General features: G+C 37.9%; 1 protein-coding gene across 6 annotated transcripts in view; it reads left to right on the top strand.

Annotated features, from left to right (window-relative positions):
• The window catches only part of GTDC1 (glycosyltransferase like domain containing 1), a 277533-nt gene that overhangs the window by 102894 nt on the left and 159891 nt on the right, over positions 1–14748 (top strand). The window lies entirely within an intron of this gene.

The following is a 14748-nucleotide window of genomic DNA, read 5'->3' as shown; positions in this document are numbered from 1 at the left end:
TTCTGTCTGCATGTCCAGGATCTGGTTCCCCTTTGGGATCTGAACCTGGTGCTGTCAAGGATCATGGTTCCCCCCTTCAAGCCTTTGGCTTCCTGCTTCTCTCCTGGAAGGTCTCCTTCCTAGTTGCTATAACTTGGTCCTGGAGGGTGTCCAAGATCAGGGCACTCACATCAGAACCGCCTTATACGATCTTCTATAAGGACAAGGTCCAGCTGCGCCTGCACCCGGCCTTTCTATCCAAGTTCGTCTCCCAGTTCCATACTTGCGGTCCTTTGTCCTAAGCCTCACACAACCTATGAGTAATGCAGGTTGCATACCCTGCATGTCAGATTGGCCCAGGCTTTCTACATAGAACGAAGCCGTTCCGCAAATCTATGCAGCTGTTTGTTGCTGTCGCAGATAGGAGGAAGGGTTGCCTGGTGTCTGCCCAGAGAATATCATCATGGATCACGGCCTGTATCTGTTACTGATATGAGCTGGCGAAGGTGCCCCCGCCGGCGATCATGACGGCTCACTCGACTAGGGGTGCAGGCGTCCTCGTCAGCCTTCCTCGCTCAGGTGCTGATCCAAGAAATTTGTCGGGATGCGACCTGGTCGTCCATCCACACATTTGCTTCACGCTATGTGCTGACCCAGCAAGCTTGAGATGATGCTGGTTTTGGCAGAGCAGTGCTCCAGTCTGCAAGACTGTGAACGCCGAGTCCACCGCTTTAGTATTCTGCTTCTGAGTCACCAAGAATGGAATCAACATGAGCAAGTAGTTGAAGAAGAAAAAACAGTTACCCACCTTTTGTAACTGTTTTTCTTTGAGATGTGTTGCTACGGTCCATTCTATTACCCACCCTTCTGCCCCTCTGTCGGAGTTGTTGGCAAGGAGGAACTGAGAGGTAGTAGGGCCAGCGGTGCCTGATATACCGCGGCATGAACACGGCACTCCAGAGGGCGCCACAGCCGACCCTATGGATACCACTAAGGCAAAAGTCTCCAATGACTGGATGAGCGCACACCTAGAATGGAATGGACTGGACATGAGCACACATCTTGAAGAACAACAGTTGTTATGAAAGATGGGTAACCGTTTTTTTTGTGCCATTAGAAAGTTGGCAACCCTCTTTGGGAGCTTTAGACAATTAAAATGAGAGAGTCTCAGCTTTCTAATATCATATACTTTGCACCCAATGCAGGAAGATCCCAATAAAATGGATCTTAAAATTGCAACATTATGCAAAGAAAAATCTACTTTAATAGAATTTTAAAACCTCTAAATATTACCTAGTCATCTAATTTTTCTGTTCTTCATAGCCTGAATATTTGGACTCGTATTTAACACACCTGGTTTTAGAAGAAAATGATACAAACTAGTGCCAGTACAAATTTTGAAACTGTCCAAATATTCCCAGTAATTTTTTCTGTAAAATATACAGCATATCCATCATATATTGTGGCATGATATAGAGATGTTACTGGCACTAATTTGGAATGACCTGCATAAATCAGTTGCGGCTTTTCCATTGATTAGTAATGTGGCTATCCCAGACACCTGTATTAAAGCCTTTTGCTACTTTTTGATTTTTTCTGATGCCTATTGTGTTATATAAATAACTTTCCTCACCAGCAAATGAAATCCAGTATCTGTCAGACAGCACACAGCAACACTGCAAGTTAGTCGAGGATAGGAAGTGAACTGTATTCAGTTAAAACCAAAGAGGGAAGATAAGTAAGCAGAATATACTTTACCCACATTGAGTTGCGGTAGAATGCCATGGCTAGCACCTCTGCTCTTCACAAAAGTGCTAGGGTCTTTTTAGTGACCACAAGTGGCCAGGATTTCAGTTTTGCATTTCATCTGGAAGATAGCACTCCAGACAGTGCAGTGCCACCTAATATCATGCTGACATATTGTTTCAGTTCTGACTCAGAAAGAAGAGTGCCATTTAATCAGTCACTAATCAGTTCTTTAGCACCTTCTGTTTTCCTTAGGTATTTCCAATTTATGTGCTGACCAGGCTATTTTCTTAATAGCTTTTTGTAAGTAACATTATTACAAGCCTTTTGAAAGTCTAAATAAAGTATATCCACCAGTTTCCTTTTATCTGATTTATCTCTGACAGTGCCTCATCTTCACTACCTGTAAAAAAGCAACCACAGGGTAGGTGTTTCCTCCTCATTCTCTATAATGAAGATCCTCACAAAGAAATCATTTAGTTTCTTTGCAGTCTCCTTATTCCCTTTGATTGCCCCTTTTACACTCTGGTGGTCTAGCAGACCCAGTGACAATAACAAGAGCTTTCTATTTCAGATGTACTTAAAGAATTTCTTATTATTTGTCTTTATATTCTTGGCTATTTAGTCTTCAGATTTCCTCTTATCAGTCTTAATCTCCACTTTACGTCTTGCCTGCTGAAATTTACATCCTCATCTAATAGGAACTGGAAGTGAGAATGAAGGAAACAGCAGTGGACATGACTCCATAAACTAATATGTGATTTCCATTCTGCAGCCGAGTTAGCAGGAGAAGTTTAGACCTACTATCAGCGTAATTTGTAATAATTATTAGGATGAAAGAAAGATATATCCACAGCGGGCCTAATTCTTCTTCCATTTACACTAATTTTACATCAGTGTAACCACTTCACAGTATTTAAAATGGTGAATTATCCCACTGTGAGAGGATAATCAAGGCCAATCAGTAAAGAAGCATTTGTTTAAACATTTTTTTCTTTAAGGTTAAAGGGTATTTTTGCTATAAATTTAGTCATCTTGTATTTCCTCTAAGCACCTTAACAATATTTATTTTTAACTGAATAACAGGTTTTAGGTATCATAAAGATATTATTTATCTATTTGGGATACTGTTAAAAGTCTTCTGTCTGGAACAAATATAGTCATGTAACCATACTCAACTGAATAATTCTTCTCTATATATGATGCTATGTATATCATGTAAGACAAAATTTAAAAAAAAAAGGATAATCTGTGAACATCTGCAATTTTTTTATTTATGGAAAAGAATATCCCATTTTTAATTAAAGATGAAATTTAAGAATGATAAATGGAACCATTACCTAGTAGCAGCTAGTTTGCAGGCATTTTTTCCTACTGTTCTGAGATTGCTGCAGGTTTGACAGTGCCTTTGGCTTTTCTGAGCAAATGCATTTCATACTTGTGACAGAATAGTTGTAACTCACTAACATGAAACAGTTATCATGCATAGCGACATCTCTATATTTAAACCCTGCGGAATAGAATTATTTTAAACTGTGCATATGCAGAAATTTCTTGGTAATCAATTTCATTTAAAAAAAAACAGCTAAAAGTTTTGTCTGCCAAGTACATTCAGATAAATGGTGCTAAAGATATTAAAATTATGCAGGAAGATGAGATGAATTTCAAGGTACGGTGTAACAAAGAACTTTTCTCTTTACAGTGAAAGGGTCCTAAATTTTCTTTGAAGGAGAACTTGGCTTGTTATAGCTATGCTATGTTAGTATAGTTGCAAGAATGCTGAAATTCGATTTTATTTCAGAAGGAAACACACTATATCATACTGTTTACAATGCCAGACATAACTTCCCTCTGCCTTGTAGCTATTGACAAACTGAAATGTACACTTTAGACCAGTTCTCCTTCGATTATGCCCCTTGCATCTTGACTCCCATTGGCTGGAGTTGATGTAGGGAAGTTAATAGATGTACCAAGAATGGGGTGAATATAACATTCAGAGAACTGAGGCCTGGTCTACACTGGGGGGGTGGAGGGGGGTAATCGATCTAAGTTACGCAACTTCAGCTATATGAATAATGTAGCTGAAGTTGACATACTTAGACCTACTCACCACGGTGTCTTCACTGCGGTGAGTCGACTGCTGCCACTCCCCTGTCAACTCTGCCTGCTGCCTCTCGTGGCGGTGGAGTACAGGAATCGACTGGAGAGCGCTCAGGGTCAATTTATCGTGTCTAGGTTAGATGTGACAAATTGACCCCCGCTTGATCGATCACTGGCCGCCGATCCGGCAGGTAGTGTAGACATACTCTGATTTACATGAGCATTCCTTCTCACAAACATCTCTCCGATTCCTTATTACAGTGTTTTAAGGGTATATTGGTTGGCCTGCTGATGAAGACATTTCAGAATTGATTTCTTCTGAATCCAGCCCTAAAATTATTTTTCTAACATAGACTCAATTAGCACTGGAATCAGTCCTGAACTCTTAAATATTGCACCAGTTATAGCCTTACGTAAGAACTGCTATACTGGGTCAGACCATGGTCCATCTTGCCCAATATCCTGTCTCTGACAGCTTCACTGGGAGTGTACTGAACAGGGCAATTATGGACCAGTCCACCATCCACTGTCTTCCATTCCCAGCTTCTGGTAGTCAGAGCCCCAAACATGCTGATCATATAAGCTAAAAGCCATTAATGGACTTATACTCCATGAATGTATCCAGTTCTTTTTTGAACCCAGTTATATTATTGGCCATCACAACATCCCATGGCAATGAGTTCCACAGGCTTGTTGTGTGCAAAAAGTACTTCCTCTTGTTTCTATTAAACCTGCTGCCTTTTAATTTCATCAGGTGACCCCTGGTTTTTGTACTGTGTGAAAAAGTAAATAACACTTCTTTATTAATTTTTTCCACACCATTAATTATTGCATAGACCTCTATCATATCCCCCCTTAGTCTTCTATTTTCTAAGCTGATTAGCCCGAATCTTTTGAGTCTCTCCTCATATGAAAACCATTCTGTACTCTTGACCATCTTTGTTGCCCTTCTCTGAAGCTTTTCCAGTTCCTCTCTATTCTTTTTGTGAGAGGGGCCACCAGAATTGGACACAGTATTGAAGTTGTAGGCACCATGGATTTATATAGTGGCATTATGGTATTTTCTGTCTTACTTTCTATCCTTTTCCTAATAGTTCCTAACATGGTGTTAGCCTTTTTTACTGCTGCTGCACATTGATCTGAAGTTTTCAGAGAACTATCCATGGTGATTTTAAGATCTTTCTTGGGTGGTAACAACTAATTTAGAACCCATTATTATATGTGTTGCATACGTATAGTTGTTGCTAATAAATCAAGTGCCAAGGTTGTATGTGTTAGCTAAGAATTGACAGACTCATAACTGGAAACCAAGCCAGCTCACCTATGTGTTAGCTTTGTTCAGAATAGGTATTAATTTTACAAGATTGTATTTAGTGTTTAGACTCCAATCAAATGCTTGTAATTTGCTACATGTATTAATTTCACTTGTAATGTCTGTATTCCATTGCATCGGTCTTCATGGTTGAGGATGTGAGGGAGATTCCCAAACCTGAGCCATTCTTTTTAGGTGACAAATCTGAGGAACTGTCCCAGATTGAGGTATCATTAGAGGAGAATTTGGAACAAATTGATAAACTAAACAGTAATAAGTCACCAGGACAGATGGTATTCACCCAAGAGTTCTGAAGGAACTCAAATGTGAAATTGCAGGACTACTAATTGTAGTCTGTAACCTATCATTTAAATCAGCTTCTGTACCAAATAACTGGAGGATAGCTAATGTGATGCCAATTTTTAAAAAGGGCTCCAGAGGGGAACCCCGGCAATTACAGGCCTGTAAGTCTGACTTCAGTACTGGGCAAACTGGATAAAACTATAGTAAAGAACAAAATTATCAGACACATAGATGAACATAATTTTGGGGGGGAATAGTCAACATGGTTTTTGTAAAGGGAAATCATGCCTCACAAATCTACTAGAAATCTTGGAGGGGATCAACAGCATGTGGAGAAAGGGGATCCAGTGGATACAGTGTATTTAGATTTTCAGAAAGCTTTGACAAAGTCCCTCACCAAAGGCTCTTAAGCAAAGTAAGCAATCATGGGATAAGAGGTAAGGTTCTCTCATGGATTGGTAACTGGTTAAAAGATAGGAAACAAAGGGTAGAAATAAATGGTCAGTTTTCAGAATGGAGAGAGAAAAATAGCGGTGTACCCCAGGGGTCTGTACTGGGCCCAGTCCTATTTAACATATTCATAAATGATCTGGAAAAGGGGGTAAACAGTGAGGTGGCAAAATTTGCAGATGATACAAAACTACTCAAGATAGTTAAGTCCCAGGCAGACTGCAAAGAGCTACAAAAGGATCTCTCAAAACTGGGTGAATGGGTAACAAAATGGCAGATGAAATTCAATGTTGATAAATGCAAAGTAATGCACATTGGAAAACATAATCCCAACTATACATATAAAATGATGGGGTCTAAATTGGCTGTTACCACTCAAGAAAGAGATCTTGGAGTCAGTGTGGATAGTTCTCTGAAAATATCCACTTAATGTGTAGCGGCCGTCAAAAAAGTGAACAGAATGTTGGGAATCATTAAGAAAGGGATAAATAATAAGACCGAAAATATATTGCCTTGTATAAATCCATGGTACACCCACATCTTGACTACTGCATGCAGTTGTGGTCACCACATCTCAAAAAAAGATATATTGGAATTGGAAAAGGTTCAGAAAAGGGCAACAAAAATGATTAAGGGTATGGAGTGGCTGCCATATGAGGAGAGATTAATAACATTGAAACTTTTCAGCTTGGAAAAGAGATGACTATGGGGGGATATGATAGAGGTCTATGAAACCATGAGTGGTGGGCAGAAAGTAAATAGGAAAGTGTTATTTACTCCTTCTCATAACACAAGAACTAGGGGCCACTAAATGAAATTAATAGGCAGTAGGTTTAAAACAAAAGGAAGTATTTTTTCTCACAGTGCACAGTCAACCTGTGGAACTCCTTGCCAGAGGATGTTGTGAATGACAAGGCCACAACAGGGTTCAAAAAAGAACTAGATAAATTCATGGAGGATAGATCAATCAATGGCTATTAGCCAGGATGGGCAGGGATGGTGTCCCTAGTCTCCATTTGCCAGAAGCTGGGAATGTGCGACAGGGGATGGATCACTTGATGATTACCTGTTCTGTTCATTCCCTCTGCGGCACCTGGCATTGGCCACTCTCAGTAGACAGGTTGCTGGGCTAGATGGACCTTTGGTCTGACTCAGTATGGCCATTCTTATGTTTTTATGTTATAAGGAAATATGCAAGATTTGCTTTATAACTTTGAATATGTTTGCTCTGAATTTGTGAACCCAGGCACCCAGAATTGTGCCCTGCAGCCATCCAGGAGGACTGTCAAAAATTAAGTAGGCCATTATAAGACAAAAGCTTTGTTAACTGCAACATCCACTCATGGAGAAGTACATGCAGAAGGCCTTGTCCCATCGACTTGAAAGCTGGAAGAGGGAAATAAAAATAGTTGACATGAAGATTTTTTATTTCTTTTGCTGTTTGAATTCTCACAGGGCCAGATACATTAAACTCAAGCCAGAGATCCCCAGGGGTTGCCCCTGGGTCCTCTATGGGAGATATTTTGAATAGACAGATCTCTACAACACTATCAGTTTTAGGATTTAGATTGCAATTCCTTTCTGTGTATATGTTTGCTTGCTTTAACCTGTAAATAACTTTAGTTCTTTTTCCTAGTTAGTAAACCTTTAGGTAGTTCATTACAGGATTGGCTACAGGAGTTGTCTATGGTGTGAGACAGGGATCGGCAACCTTTGGCCTGCAGCCCGCCAGGATTAGACCCCTTGCAGGCCAGGCTGGTTTGTTCACTTGCCGCGTCTGGAGGTAGTTTGCCGTCCCAGGCCAATGGGGGCTGCGGGAAGCGGCGGCCAGCACATCCCTCGGTCTGCGCCGTTTCCCGCAGCCCCCATTGGCCTGGGACGATGAACTGCGGCCAGTGGGAGCCGCGATCGGCTGAACCTGCTGACGTGGAAAGTGAACAAACTGGCCCGGCCCACCAGGGTAAGCAGCTTGGTGGGCCGCGTGCCAAAGGGTGCTGATCCCTGGTGTAAGATCTAGGATACCAATTGATCTGGGGTAAGTGACTGGTCTCTTGGGACTGAAAGCAACCTGAATATTTTGTGATTTTTGGTGTAAGTGACCATTTATCTCTAAATCCTTCTTTCCTGGTGGCAAGATAGATTGGAAAGTCTAGGGGGACTGTCTGTGATTCCATGGTAAGACTGTTATAGTGATCCAGGAGTTCACATTTGTCACTGGCTTCAGTAGTGAATTAGCCATCGGGCCTGGGTCCAGGGGCCCTCGCCAACTGGGTGGCCCCAGGCTGCCCCCGTCCCCGGCAGAAGCCGCAGGACAGGGGAAACCACTGCAGCATCCTCCACCCTGCCGCGTCCCCAGCACGTTTTTGCTATAGGGACCCACAAGATTACATATATTTCCACCCCTACCATATCCAATTTCATAGGGTGATATAGAGATAGCTGACATGGTTCTAGGAGAGTTTAAGGGAGTAACGATTTTGAATTGGCCAAGATGGCTGTCTCTGTGTTATCTCAAGCATGCCTAATCTGTGGTCATCTCTGGTGAATTTAGGTTGTCTCAACATCTATCGTAAGAATCAATCATTTACATGATAATACAAATCATTATTATTAATTTGTATTATCATAGTGCCTGCCTCTCTAATTTATCAGCACGCTTTCAAATTAGGAAACTAGCTATGGATTCTGAAAACATGGTACCCCTTCTAGGATTTAAAGGCTTATGTAAACTATGGTTATTGCATAATACTCTAGTGTTTCTTGAGAAGGATTGATGGGATTTGATTAATTCAGGAAGCAGAGGGAGCCACAGGTTTGCCCAATCCACACTTTAAGGAACTAACTGGCTGCAAAATTTTGGAGAAGAGAAACTTGGTTGATTCCCAGGGATGGTCAATTTCATTTTTCTTTGGCTACCTCTAGATCAATTTGGAATCCATTCCAGATTACTTAATCTCAGTTGCACAGGTCCCTTTTACTTTAGCATGTTCTGGAGTTTTGATTTCAGAAGACCTTCCATCCTGGGCATTGAAAGTTTGGATTTGCAGCCAGAGCATTATACAGCTTGACCTGGGAGGTGAATTCTCAATGTTGTTGCAAAAAGGAGGTCTTTGAATTTACTAGCAGATAGTTATTTTCTGCATGAGGAGAATATTCAGGCTTTTTTCACTGATATTGGGTGCATTTATCCAAATTAGTTTTGAACATCTTGAATCTTGATATTCTAATGTGGTAAACGTTTTGATATTTTTTCTCCTCTGTAAAGTAAGGGTGAGTGTAATAAAGCCATGGGATGGTTACTTCCTATATTGAATAGTCCATTGCTAATGTGGGAGGAATATTAATAGGATGAAGAATCTACATGCCTTCCTAGCTGTGCATGCTATTGGGAGGATCTTTAACATTCACAAAGTAAGGTTTGAACGTCTATGTAGATGAGATGTATATTCAGTTTCATGATGGATTCGATCTACCCTGAGAACAGTCTCTTGTGTGACAAATGCATCCAGGACAGGTCTGAGATGGAGTTCTGGAAAATAGTTGTAGGAACATATGGTAAAGCCTCTATCTAAAGAGGTCTTATTAGTGATGAATGAGCTTTTTGGATATGCAGTAGCTTTTAGTTCAGTTGGGCAAGGAATATCTGTGTCTACTGTTGGTATTTTTTTCTTGTTTAAAGTTGTGGTATTTTCTCCCCTTCTCTGAAATATCATGTATGTGACAGCAATACTGTTGTGGCTTTAAATTTCAAACTAAGTTGCCAATATTTGAATAATATAGCTAGGGAAGTTGCTTAGGGGAAAGTTGCCTTTGGAGAGAAGAACAGAGACTGGTGGGAAAACACTGTGTTAACCCAGCAAATTAATGGTCAGATATAACAGGGCTTTTCTGCAAGGAAGTCTGAATCACCAATACAGATAAAATGCCTTTTTTTTTTTTTTTTTTTTTTTAGCGAGAAGATAGCTAATTTGATTGTGCCGTTCCCTTCCCTCCCCCCTCCCCCACATGTTGGTGACATTTAAAATGGAAACCAAGATTTTTTGGGGGTGGTTGTAAAAGCTTGTTGAAATTTTCTGAATATGCCAAAATATGTTTTATTAATTTAAGCTAGCCAAAGAATACTTGTGCCTCGTAAAAGTACGGTATTTTTCAGTTAAAGAAAAAAAATAATCCTGAGCTGTGAAATTAAATGCAAGGCAAAATAAAATATGCTGAGAGTTTAGCTAGTATTTTATTAAAAATCCTGTCAAAGGGTATAATAATGCAGAAATATTTATAACAACACAAATAGTAATGTTTCTGTTATTACTTGACTTTTTTTATTTTTGTAAGCTTTTTTAAGATCAGTGTTGATGTGTGATAGTATACAATCAAAGGTTTTGTTTTTCTAATTTTGGTTAGTTGACTGTGGAAAAAAAATTGTCATCTTTATTTTAACAACTTTTCATAGAAGGGTGTTATATTTTCCACTATAAAAGCCATTAAGATACTTTCATTATGAAAGTAATTGAATTCAAAATTTTTATTCTCATGACATATGACAGTATTTGTGTAGTAGTGGCACTTGTCCATTTTGGATTATTTTCTGGCTATGAATGTTATACGATTTCTAGTTAGTGAATTACAGTATGATGTATGGCATACTTGAAATGGTATATGAACAGTATATAGGTGGAAAATTGCAATTTTTTTGTTTTACATCTCAAACTTGCATACCTTTTGGGGAGTGGGGGAAGTAGTGTAACAGGCAACTAAAAAAAAAAAAAAAAGCATAAGGGTAACCTTGAAAAATTACAGGGAAATTTCCACAACAGATACACTAGTAATGCTAGTTTAATAATGATTTCCTGTCATGAACTATTTTTATCATATGCCTGCTCTCTGACGTGGCATTCTATTTAACGTTTTGAGAGACATGTTTTAATCAGATTAAGCTCAAGGAAACCGATAGGTATCTGTTTGGCTCATGGCTTCTGCTTCTGTTTCTTATTTAGTCATAAGACTATTGTTGCTGGAATCTTTTTAAAACACATTTTGCTTGAATTGCAGCAGGAGTGCAGCTAAGTCTTAAGGCTGTGTGTCAGTGGTTTTCATGATACATGCACAAAGTGCATTACAGAATTATTTTGTAAATTTAAGAAGACTAATACAAAATGTGTTCCTTTCCTCTAGGTGATTAAATAGCTAAAAATAACCATCTATTTTTAGTTTCAAACATAGTGATGTTTCTTAGGAACAAACTAACCAAAATAATGTTAGGAAGGACTGATGCTGAATAATACTGCATTCTAATCTCCTTATGTAAAACAAAAATCCTTAATAACAGCAGATATTCTGAAGTCATTTTATCTGGTATGCAACATGAATAATCTGTTTTATACATTAGGTGTCATGACTATAAAATGTTACTCTTAATAAAACTATTTTAACTTCAATATTTTTATGTAGTCATTTTATTAAGTTAGATTAAGCAAAAAGTTTGTAAGCAAGATTATTAGTTATGTTGCCCAATCCTTTGTGTGCATTGGATATTGAGGAACTGATCCAGAAAGGTGCTTAGTGTCTCCTATGAGCTGTTGACTACTTTTGACTCCTAGTAAACTTAGTGCCTCATAGGATGTTGTTGGCACCGTGCAGGATCAGGGTCATGGAACTAGATTTTAAAAAGCACTGTATGTATTTGTGCTCATAATTTTAAGTGCACAAATTGAGTAAATACATGGTTAATGACTCATTAGGCATGTGCAAATACAGATTTTTGCTCTCACAAAAAATAAAGACTGTTTTGAGGACTTTTTAAAAAAGATTTGTTTATACTGTGTATACCTCCATTGAAGCATTTACTTGATTGATATTCTGGAAATCCAGCAACCAACGAGTTAATACATGTAATTTGTTTCTTTCCATACTAAGATTAGTTGTCCTTTAAAAATGGGCATTAACTCATTATGCAAGGAAATTCGAAGGGAGAAAATATATATTTTTTTAACATAGTAATAATTTCTCTTTCTAAATTTTGAAACCACGAAATAGAAAGTAGATATAGGATCAAATTCTTCTCTTGCATGTCTCCCCTCAGGTCGCACCGGTGTAAATGGGGTTTGTACATGTGTATCCAAGGGCATATTTTAATCTTTAGTAATTTATGCCAGTCCTATTGCTTGGTTTTTTAAATAATATAGACAAATTAAAACACAGCTTTTTAAAATAAGTTTCATGTGAAAACAATAGCTATGGTAGATTTAAACATAATAATATGGAGATTTCAGTGCCTTAACAGAATGTCTTTTAGACTGCGATAGGGCATATGTGATGATTACTGATTTGCTGGTAGGATGCAGTCAATTCAACTGGCATAGTACCATATATTAGTCTAAATAGTGATTGACTATGTTGACCATTATGGAGAGATGTGTGCTATACAATATGGAAGGCTAGAGAAAACACCCATAATTTTTATTTGGGTACTTGGGGCACTGACATTAATTTTTTGAAGCAGTTACTAAAACAAACATTCTCAAATCTTGTTCCTCTGGTTTTATTGTACCTTTGCCTGAAAGCATTTCAGGCAAAATGATCTTTGGAAAATGGTTTATGTAATGATGATGATTTTAGGGATGTATTGTAAATTTGCTATACTTGTAAAAAATTAACATTGGTGAAATATTTCATACATATGCTGCAGGTTGCATTTTAGGTGAACTTAAATAGTTAGGAGCACAATAAGCAAATGTGTACTTTTTGAAATTTTGATTGAATCTTACAACATTTGTTGAAATCCTTACAAGATATTCATCTATTTGTAGCATCATATAGGTCTGTCTCCCCATCTGTCTCTGTTTTTCATGTAGACTAGGTTCTGATACTTTTTTTTCTTCACTTTAGTACTTATTCATTGAGCCCGCTATATGCCATTTCTATAACAGTTCTTTGTCCTCCAGCTTTTATTGATCATTTATGATTAAAATACAAGATTTTTTCTGAGGGAAAAACTTAACAAGCAATTAATACGTTTGGTTTTATTTAGACTTAATTTAACTATGTATGGTAAGAAAAGTAATTTAACTGAACCCATGTATGTCCTATGAAATAATTCTAGTAATAACAGTGTGAAGCCAAAATCTGAGGAACAGGAAGAAGAATATGGAATATTTTAGTTCAGTGCATTATTTTCTGACATGTAACCTTTCTGCTGGGCCAGATTTATTAAGGAATTTATATGACTTTTATCTTTTATATGTAACTACTCATCTCAGGTTCAGAGTCCCTACCAATAAATCCTTATTTAACAGGATATCCCTGAGACTCTTTTAGTCAAAAAAAAAAAAAAAAATAGTGTCATCTGGTTTAACTAAAATCTTTGCATTACTTGGCGGTGGTTTCTTTTGTATGTGGTGCTTAGAGCTCATTGAAGCTCAAACGCTACAGGAAATGCAAATCATGCAAATCATCCTCACACTGACGATGTACAGTGGCGTGATTGAATGGCAGTACGTATGGCTCGTGGGCTGACCACATGAAAGGAGTCATTTAAAGACCAGATGAGCTAAAGCTGGGTTAAGTTAGACTATGTGTGAGCTTCAAAGCTTATAGAATAGCATCCTTTTTAAAAATAAAATTTATTTTATTAATAACACCTGTAGCAAGTTTTAAATAGTGAGGAAATAGATGGGTCCACATTACATTAAATATATGCCATACTTAACTCAGAAGGGGCAACTTTTTTTTTTTTAAATTTCAGGTATGCCAAAATGTATGTGTGATGTTTTCTTTCATTTTTCCATGCAGTGTATAAGAGTAGACTTATGGTACTTGTTTGCTGTATACACTTCCAGCTCTGATTGCGCTCTCCTTTGTCAGGTAAAGCTCCTAATAAAGATAAAAGGGAGTTTTGTGGGAGTAAGGCAAGATTATTGGGCCCTTCATGTATGGGTGTGGGTGGGGGGAAGTTTGCTTAAAGCATTTTCTGGTTTTTATTTAGAATTTTTAAAACAGCTTTAATTTTATTATATTTTGTAAAAAATATTGTCTCATAGTTTTTCCAGTGCTTTTGAGGGGGTCTTTATTAAAAGAATACTGTACTGAGAGTTTATACATTTAATTCAATAGTTGCACGTTTATTGGATTCAGTATATGCTAAGACAGAAGCTATGTTGGTTTAAGTTTTCTTTTTTGTTTTTTAACTTGATTTGATTATTTGTGGAACAGGGTTGAATTCAATATGCAGAAAAGATATGAGAACAATTAGAGAAAGGAAAGACATCGAGATTGCCAGTAGCATAATAATATAACTTATTTTCTTACATTAGAATCAAAATCAATAAAGAGTGAATGATTAAAATGAATTAAAAACAGACATTTCCACTGCTGCTTGTCACCATTTGTGTTGGCACAGGTGACTGTGGTTAAAGTGGCAGTCTTAAGAGGGAGTCTAGAAACATGATTTCCTTTTTAAATGTTAACAGTTTTTTTTTAAACCTATTCAGAGTTAGATGCAACACACACAACAGAAGGTTGAGAAAAGTCTGTCTAGGACCTGATCCTGTAAACCTTATTGTGAGTAGTCATTACTCTCACAATTTGCCCCACTGAGTAAGGACATCTATCATGAGTAAGGTTTGCAGGGTCATGAACTATAATACACATATCCTATTGGGTGTTCTTTCTGATTAATCTTTCTTCAAATCCTGCCCAACTCATCTTTGAACAGATGTTTGTTACTTTTTTTTCCTATTGATACCTTTGGCAGTTTGCTTCATGATTTTAAACACGTGTGTAATTCTGTGAAACTCTATTTTCATGTCTTGCAGGCTAATTTGCTCCTTTCCTTTAAACTCAGTCCATGGTCTGTTGTTTAG

This window comes from Mauremys mutica, chromosome 10, assembly GCF_020497125.1.
Source record: "Mauremys mutica isolate MM-2020 ecotype Southern chromosome 10, ASM2049712v1, whole genome shotgun sequence".
Lineage (NCBI taxonomy): Eukaryota > Metazoa > Chordata > Testudines > Geoemydidae > Mauremys > Mauremys mutica.
The sequence above is the reverse complement of the archived record's forward strand: the minus strand, read 5'-3'. Positions and strand labels throughout refer to the sequence as shown.